This window comes from Narcine bancroftii, chromosome 5 (genome assembly GCF_036971445.1).
Source record: "Narcine bancroftii isolate sNarBan1 chromosome 5, sNarBan1.hap1, whole genome shotgun sequence".
Lineage (NCBI taxonomy): Eukaryota > Metazoa > Chordata > Chondrichthyes > Torpediniformes > Narcinidae > Narcine > Narcine bancroftii.
Genome location: NC_091473.1, coordinates 250,521,433 through 250,529,779, shown reverse-complemented (window position 1 = coordinate 250,529,779; position 8,347 = coordinate 250,521,433). Strand labels below are relative to the sequence as shown.

Sequence of the window (8,347 nt, the reverse complement as noted above, 5' to 3'; positions counted from 1 at the left end):
TAGATGAACAAAAATGTATATCTAAAACAACCTGCCCTTACCTGTGCCTACCAGCTGAATCCGTTTTGTTCCTTGAATAGGATGGGCTTTCTGACTTCAACTCTAACTATTCCTCGCCTCTTATCTGTTCTCACTGAAGCCTGTTGAGCCAAAGACTTACCACCCTAACTCAGCCCACTCCAACAATGACTACTCCCCCTTTGTCTTCAACTGTTGAACTCGATTATACAGGGAACAGAAGATCAATGTTGAAAGCTACATAGCAATTAGCCCGTTGTTTCAAAGGGCAACTGCTGATCTAAGTTGGCGAAGAGAAAACGTGCATGGGTTGTTGTCAGTGATCAGCTCCAGAAAGAATTAGACAAGAAATAATTAGGGCCCAAATGCCAATTTTCCACTGTTCTCAGCTACTTTATATTCTCCACTGAAACCAGAACCATGATAAATAGCCCAATATATATGTGGTCATTACATCAAGTCAAGAATTCATTGCCATTTTATATTCCTTGCCCCGATTCCTTTCCTTGAGGCTTTGTGTTAAGTTTAGAAGCCTCTAGGAGCGAGCTGGTAAAGCAGAAACCTATATGTTCATGTTTTCCTATTTGCATCTTGAAACCCTATGCCCAATAAAATGTGGCTGAGTTGCAGAGATAAAGAAAAATATGAATGTTGGCTATTATTTCTAAATATTATTGCCTTACTCTCTGAGGTGTAACCCATATGGAGTTAAAGGGTAGATGAATGTTAAATCAGGAATATGAATTTCATTTGCATTCAGTTGGAAATTTGGCACTGTAAAACAAAAGGTTTCTTTTAATTATGTCTGCAAAATTATTGGATTGTTGGAATCGTCCATCCTGCTTGCTAATTTCCTTGAGGGGAGGAAATCTGCCATTCTTATCCAATATGGTCAAGGTGTGACTTTGGACTTCCAGGGTTAATTTAATTTAATTTTTTTTAAATTTAGACAATCAGCACAGTTCGAGCCCATGCTCCCCAAATACTCAAATTAACCCCCCCCCCCCCCATGCCCCAATACCTTTTGTAGGATGGGAGGAAACTAGAGTTCCAGAGGAGACCCATGGATACATTGAAAGAATGTTCAAATTCCTTTCAGACAGCGCCAGATTTGAACGAAGATCGCTGGTATTGGATTAGCTTTGTGCTATGCTAACTGTGTTTATGCAAACCAGATCTAACACACTATTCTTTATGATTTTTATATTGTATTTAGATTCACAGTTTTACAGCATGGAGGAAGGCCCTTCAGCCCAAAACATCCACGCAGACCAAGATATTTATGTAAGTTAATCATGTTTGCCTGTACGAAGCCTATTTCTATACATATGTCCAATTGTCTTTTAAATGTCATAATTAGACCTGCCTCTACCATTTCCTCTGGCAGCTAACCTAACACCCTCAATGCGAAAAAGCTGCCCCTCTGCTTTCCTTTAAATCTTAAACCCTTTGCCTTAAACCTACACTCTATATATTTAGACTCCTGTACCCTGAGAAAAAGGCTATGCCTTTCTACCCTATCTATGCCACTTATAATCTTCAGATTTCAGATTTATTGTCAGAATACATACATGACATCACATACAATGCCAAGATTCTTTTTCTGTGGACGAGGCAGAATTTCACTTATTGGTGGTGTAAAAAACTGTACACAGTGTAAACAACATGTAAACAAATAAAGAACTGTAAACAAACCAACCGTGCAATACCAAGAGAATTTAAAAAATCAATAAAGTGCTCATGAAAGAGTCTTCGAATGAGTCCCAAATTGAGATTGTTGCTGAGGAGTCTGCTGGTGGAGAGGTAACAGCTGTTCCTGAAGCTGGGTGGTGCGAGCCTTGTGGCACTTGTACTCAATGCCATGGCCAATGAAGGCACAATGTCAAATACTTTCTTCACCACATTTGAGCGCTTTCAAGATGAGCCATAAATGATGGCCTTGCTTCCTACAACTAGTAAATACATTTAGATGAAAGACACACCACGGACACAAGTAAAAACAAAATGCTGGAGAAACTCAGCAGGTCGAACAGTGTACTTTAGATAGCAAAAATCAAGATTTCGAAGCAACTTTTTGGGCTTGAGCCCTTCATCAAGGTGGGATTCCCTCTCGACTGTTCCCCATCTGTAATCCCTGCTGCTTCTTTGCTACATTAAGTGCACTGTTTGACCAGCTGAGTTTCTCCACATTGTGTTTTTACTTCAATCACAGTGTCTTCAGACTTTTAAACACCACATTCAATTGTGCACCAACAGGCTTAAACACAGTTTCTTCTTTGCAGCCATCAGACTCCTGAAGGAACCCAACAACAGTCTTAGCACACTGCCCTTACTTGGTGCTAATTGCTTTCTTTTCACTGTAACTCCATCCTCTGCAATTGTGCCCGTGCCTTTCTACTTTGTACTTTGTATGTTACCTGTTTGACTACTTGCAGAAGAACCTTTCTCCCTGTGCCAATGTAATATGATAGTTAAACTTAACGAGTTTCCCAAAGGAAGACAAGATCAGATTGTTGGGTCTCTGCCAACTATACAGGATGAGCAGCCAGCTTCAAGCACACCTTTCTGGCAGATTGCCATGTGTGAAGAAACAGGTTTAAAGACAGCTTCCCTACAACTCTCAGGTTCCTGATGAATCCCATAACAGTGTTGTTACGCTTTCTTTGCTCAGTGCTTATTGATCTTTCATTTTGTTGCAATCCTCCACTCTGTAATGGTGCTCTTTACTCAATATGAATGCTAGAGATAACCTGCAGGTTATCTTTTCCTGCATGCCTGCAGGAAAGAAAACCCTTCTAGGTGACAACTTAAGCTTAAACATTTCCTCTTGCCATATTCCTAAACTGTGTTCAAAAATAAAATATTCAGGAAGAGAGTTGGAGGAGACTGTGGTGGGGGAGGATAAGGTAAACATTGGGAATTTTGTGGATGAAGTGGGTATGATTCCTCCCATACCAACCTATAGGGGAAATAAAATTAGTTTGTAACTGATGAAACTCTCCCCCATCTCAATTAAACTTGCAGACAATGGGAACCTCAGGATTGTTCCTGCAGACACTAGAAAAAGCACATTTTGGGTTATCAGTTTGTAGAACACCAATGTTCAGTCCATTTGAGGCCATTCATCTGTACTGGGACAATTCTGATGAAAGGACATTGATCTGAAATGAGGACTCTGCTCCTCTTTTCACAGATACTGCCTGATGTTTGGGACACTTCCAGGGTGCTCCAAATGCAGAGAGACACAAATTGTGTCTCTCAAGGAACATTCTTTGAAAAAGTGCTGTGTGCAGAATTGGCAGCCACACTTCTTACAACTTTAATTATCTGTAGACACTCTGCTGGAGGTCTCATTCTCGTAGCTCCTTTAAATTGTTCCCACTGTTTACTTTTGTTGCATCTGGATTTATAATCCGCTAATCATTTTGATCATCTTCCAATCAGAAGAAAGAACCGAGTCAAATTTGCTTTAACTTTTCCCATGACAAGCTGCAAAGTATTTTGAGAGATGGATTCCAAGTCAAGTAGCTGTTGGTGTAAGATGATTTTATAAACATTTCCATGTGGCAATCACTTTAACAACTCCTATAAACAACATTTCCTACCCGTGATGCAATCGGTCCACTACACAGCTGTAGAAGTTTGCGAAAGTTTCTGATGTCATACCAAACTTCTGTAAACTGCTGAAGAAGTAAAGGTGCAGATGTGCTTTCTTCACAATTGAATTAATATGTTGGGTCCAGGATAGGTCCTCCAAGATAGTGACTCCCAATAACTATGGATCCTACCTGACCTGCTGAGTTTCTCCAGCACATTTGTGTAATGCACTTCACCCCAGCATCTGCAGACTTCCTTGATTGAGTTCCTCAGATTGGATTTTTTTGGGGGGCCTCAAGGCCATGGGTATTGGTGTTGGCCCAGAGGACCCCAAAATCCAACAGCAATAGATATTCACCAAGACAAATGGTTACTTAAACAAAAGTTGCTTTTAATTACCTTTAAACATGAAAATAGGATCAAATTTTAACATTACTTTTAACTAAACTAACTTAACCCCCTTCTGATTCTAAGCGCACATGTATGTAATGTGCATGTAAGTTCAGAAAAGTTCTTTGATTCACAGTCCAATCTCACTTCTCATTCCTTCAAGTTTACTAGTTGCAGGCAATTTTTAAACTGTGCCCAGAATTTAACATTTATTAACTTTCACCAGGGTCTGGTGCTTGAAAGGTAAATGATTATAGTTTTCAGAGAGAAATTTGTTGTTCGCTGGACACCCATAACTGATTCCTTGTAACCATCCACTTCAGTGTCTTGCTGACAAAACTTCCCCCAATCAGGTTTTCCAGATGATAACCTCTTTCTTTCAGGACATCACAGAGTTCCTTTTTATTTTACTTATTACAAGTGTAACATTAGGCAGCCAGTCCTCTCCTCTTGAATAAACCACAAGTGCCTTGACCAAGCTGAACTAAGCACTCACAACCCATCTTCAAAATGGGGTTTTTCCACAAGCTTTCAAGCTTTTCCTGTTCTAATCCCAGCTGCTACTGAACTATAAAACTGCAGAACTGAATCTTCTCTCTCGCTCTCTCTCAGAGAAAAGCCTGTTTTACTCTCTCTGCTTGAAAAACCACATAACCCTCTTAGAAGATCAAGTTCCACTCTAGACAGCCTGCAGCTCCAACAAGTTATTTCATCTGTTGCCTGTTTTGTAAACAACAATTTATTAGTGTCTCTTTGGCTTTTGCAAAGGCTCTTGGAGCCGGACTGTCGAGCATGAGCAGAGCTCCGGTATTTTAAATAAGATCTTTTTTAAAGTGTTTGTATGAAACCTACACTAAAAATCCTGCCACAATTTATCTCCCAAAAGCATATCTATAATCTGTCACCTGATATACAGCTCACTTTCCACCGCACATCTGTGGAAATTTGCCAGGGTTTCTGGTGTCGTACCAAACCTCCACAAACTTCTGAGGAAGTAGAGACACTGATGTGCATTCTTCACAATGTCATTGGTGTTTTGAGTCCACGAAAGTTTCTGAGACAGTGACTGAAATTTGCTCACACTCTCCACCTCTGATCCCCCAATGATCACTGGATCATACTCTAATTTTCTCTTCCTAAAATGCACAATCAGCTCCTTAGTATTGGTAATATTGAGTGCAAGATTGTTGTTGGTGCGCCATTCAGCCAAGTTTTCAATCTCCCTCTGGTATGATGCACTAGCCCTTTTTATACAACTCACTGAGAACATTCCTACCCACGTCCTGACCCATAAGGAGACTTTGACAACCTTCCTCACTGTCTATCACTCTGCCAAATTTTGTGTTTCAGCAAACTTACTAATCAGCCCATTTACAGATTCATCCAAATGATCTACTTGCATCCACAAACATCACTGGTCAATATAACACCCCACCACCACTTCCCTCTGCCTCCTGAGGCCAAGCCAATCTTGAATTCAATCTACCAAGTCTCCCTGAATTCAACATGTCTTAATCTTGTGGATCAATCGACTATGAGGGTCCTTGTAGAATGCTTTACCAATCTCCTGGTTGAAAACATCCACTGCCTTACCCTCTTCAATCATCTTCATCATCTCCTCAAACAAGTTTGTAAAGCTCGACCACCCACCACAAAGCTATGCTGCTTAACAAGTCCATGCTTGACCAGTTGTGTGTAAATCCTCCAATAAATTCCCCACCACTGATACAAAGCTCACGGCCTATCATTTCCTCATTTTGCTCTCTATTGGCCTTCTTAAGCAGGGGATCACACTGGCAATTCTGCGGACCTCAGGGACCTCAGCTGTGGCTGTGAAGAAATCGGTCAAGGCCCTGACAATCTCCTCTCTTGCCTCTCTCAATAACCTGGTAGAGACCACATCCAGTCTAATGGACTTGAAAAGAACTAACAGCTCCTTCTTCCGGATATTAACATGCCCTAAATTTTCATCACAACCTTCCCTGATCTCATTATCCACATTTCTATGGCAATTTTTCAGCTTCTACATTATTTTCAATGTAGATTTCTATTTAAGGATGAGTTGATGGACAGTGGGACATTAATGAATAATATCCATTTAATTTTCCCTTGTTGCACTCACCCTGTGAATGGGTCTGGGAGGAAAGTTTTAAAAGATACAACCAGTACTGGTATGAGATAAAGGATAATAAGGATGTTTATTGTCACATATATAAGGTATAGGAGCAGAATTAGGCCACTCAGCCCATTGAGTCCACCCTGCCACTACTATGATGTTCAACTCCTTTTTCCTGCCTTCTACCCGTAACCCTTGATTCCCTTCCTAATCAGGGACCTATCTATCTCCATTTTAAATATATGCAATGATTTGGCCACCTCAGCCATATGATGTGATAAATTCCACAGATTCACTTACAGCAGCTGAACAGGTTAAAAAAACTACCATAGTATACATAATTGAATTAAAGAGGGACAATAAATTCAAAAAAATAGATGGATAATAATCCTAGTTCAAAATAAAAGTGGCCTCAATGATGTTGGAACAGTTCCTGATTAGTGTAACAAGGGGAGGTTTAAGAGAGAAAAGGAAAAGGCTGCTGTTGTCAAAGTGAAAATGCCTTGAGGGAGCATAAGGAAATCCTGAACTTTATGAGCTATTGTTCCTCTGTGTTGGTGATAATAATATTTTGTGTCAAATTCTAACAATAACCATCCAGGCTGGACATCAATTTAGCAACAATCAAATCAGCAAAATACATCTTGCTTTAAAAATCCCCGAGATTTTGTAAATGGCTTTACTAAATATAAGTGGGGAAGTGATCTACATATTACTTGTTTGTGTAGCTCTTGGAGTGCATTTTAATCCTTCATCTTGTGAGAGGAAGGAAGGATCGAGATGAGTTATGGGTTCAGACTAATGATTTTTTAAAAATTTATTTAGACATACAGCATGGTAACAGGCCATTTTGGCCAATGAGTCCATGCCGCCCAATTTACCTCAAATATGCCCCCAATCAACCTACACCTCTGGTACATTTTTGAACAGTGGGATGAAACTGGAGCCCCAAGAAAAACCCCATGCAGACACAAGCAGAACATATAAAGTCCTTACAGAGAGCGCTGGATTCGAGCCTCGGTCGAGTCCCAATCACTTCCTCTGTAAAGGCCTTGCACCAACTGCTACACCAGCTGTGCCTCCCCAAACAATTTACTGAAACCCAGGATCGAACCAGGAACCTTTAGATCTTCAGTCTAACGCTCTCCCAACTGATCTATTTCAGCACCACTTAGATAGATGAATTGGCTCTGCAGGAGAACACAGTGCATTAGAACATAGAGCGTAGAACATGGCAGCACAGTACAGGCCCTTCAGCCCTCAATGTTGTGCCAACCCATATATTCCTTTAAAAAAAGTACTAAACCCTCCCTACCCTGTCACCCTTTAGTTTTATTCCATCCATGCGCCTGTCTAAGAGTCTATTAAATGCCCCTAATGTTTCTGCCTCCACCACCATCTCTGGCAAGGCATTCCAGGCACCCACAACTCTCTGCATAAAAAACACTCCCTGATGTCTCCACTAAACTTTCCTCCCTTCACTTTATATTCCTGCCCTGGGATCAGTACAGCAGGAGCAGTTATGACCTGTGGAAAGCTATCTCCTGAGTGTAGTAACCTGCCTTAATAATGGACCAGTAGCACTTGCATCAACAGTGATGAAATGTTTTGAAAGGCTGGTGTTGAAGCCTATCAGCTCCTGTCTGACCGGTGACATGGATCCATGTCAGTTCGCCAGTCATAGAAACAAGTCTACAGCAGATGCCATCTCACTGGCTCTACTCAAAGCTCTGGAACACTTGGACAGTAAAGATGCATTCAACAGGATGCTCTTTATTGACTACTGTTTGGCATTTAACATCAGCATCCCCTCAAAGCTGATCAACATACTCCAAGACCTGGAAGTTAACACCCCACTATGGAATTGAATCCTGCATTTCCTCACCTCCAGACCACAATCAGTGAAGATTAGTAAGAACATCTCCTCCACAATCTCCATCAGTACCAGAGCACCACAGGGCTTTGTTCTTTCTTTATAAAATATTTTTATTGATTTTAATAAAAAAATACTTTAGACATGATTTTGAACTGATTACATAATTCAATTTAATTCATAGTGTATACATAACATTGACAAACCATAATTATCAGAGAACATATCTGATTCTGATGTTCAGAAAATAATAAGATAGAATTAAAATCACACATAGACACTATAAATCTTCATCCTATTCTATAATGGGATTATTATTGACTGTCTACTATAACCTGGTTTTCTCTAGAAAT

General features: G+C 40.3%; 1 non-coding gene across 1 annotated transcript; it reads right to left on the bottom strand.

The window, feature by feature from the left end:
* Positions 1 to 7,214: 7,214 nt before the first annotated feature.
* On the bottom strand, positions 7,215 to 7,287 carry trnaf-gaa (transfer RNA phenylalanine (anticodon GAA)). Its single transcript has one exon. It is a non-coding gene; the product is annotated as a tRNA-Phe (tRNA).
* Between the last annotated feature and the right edge of the window lie 1,060 nt (positions 7,288 to 8,347).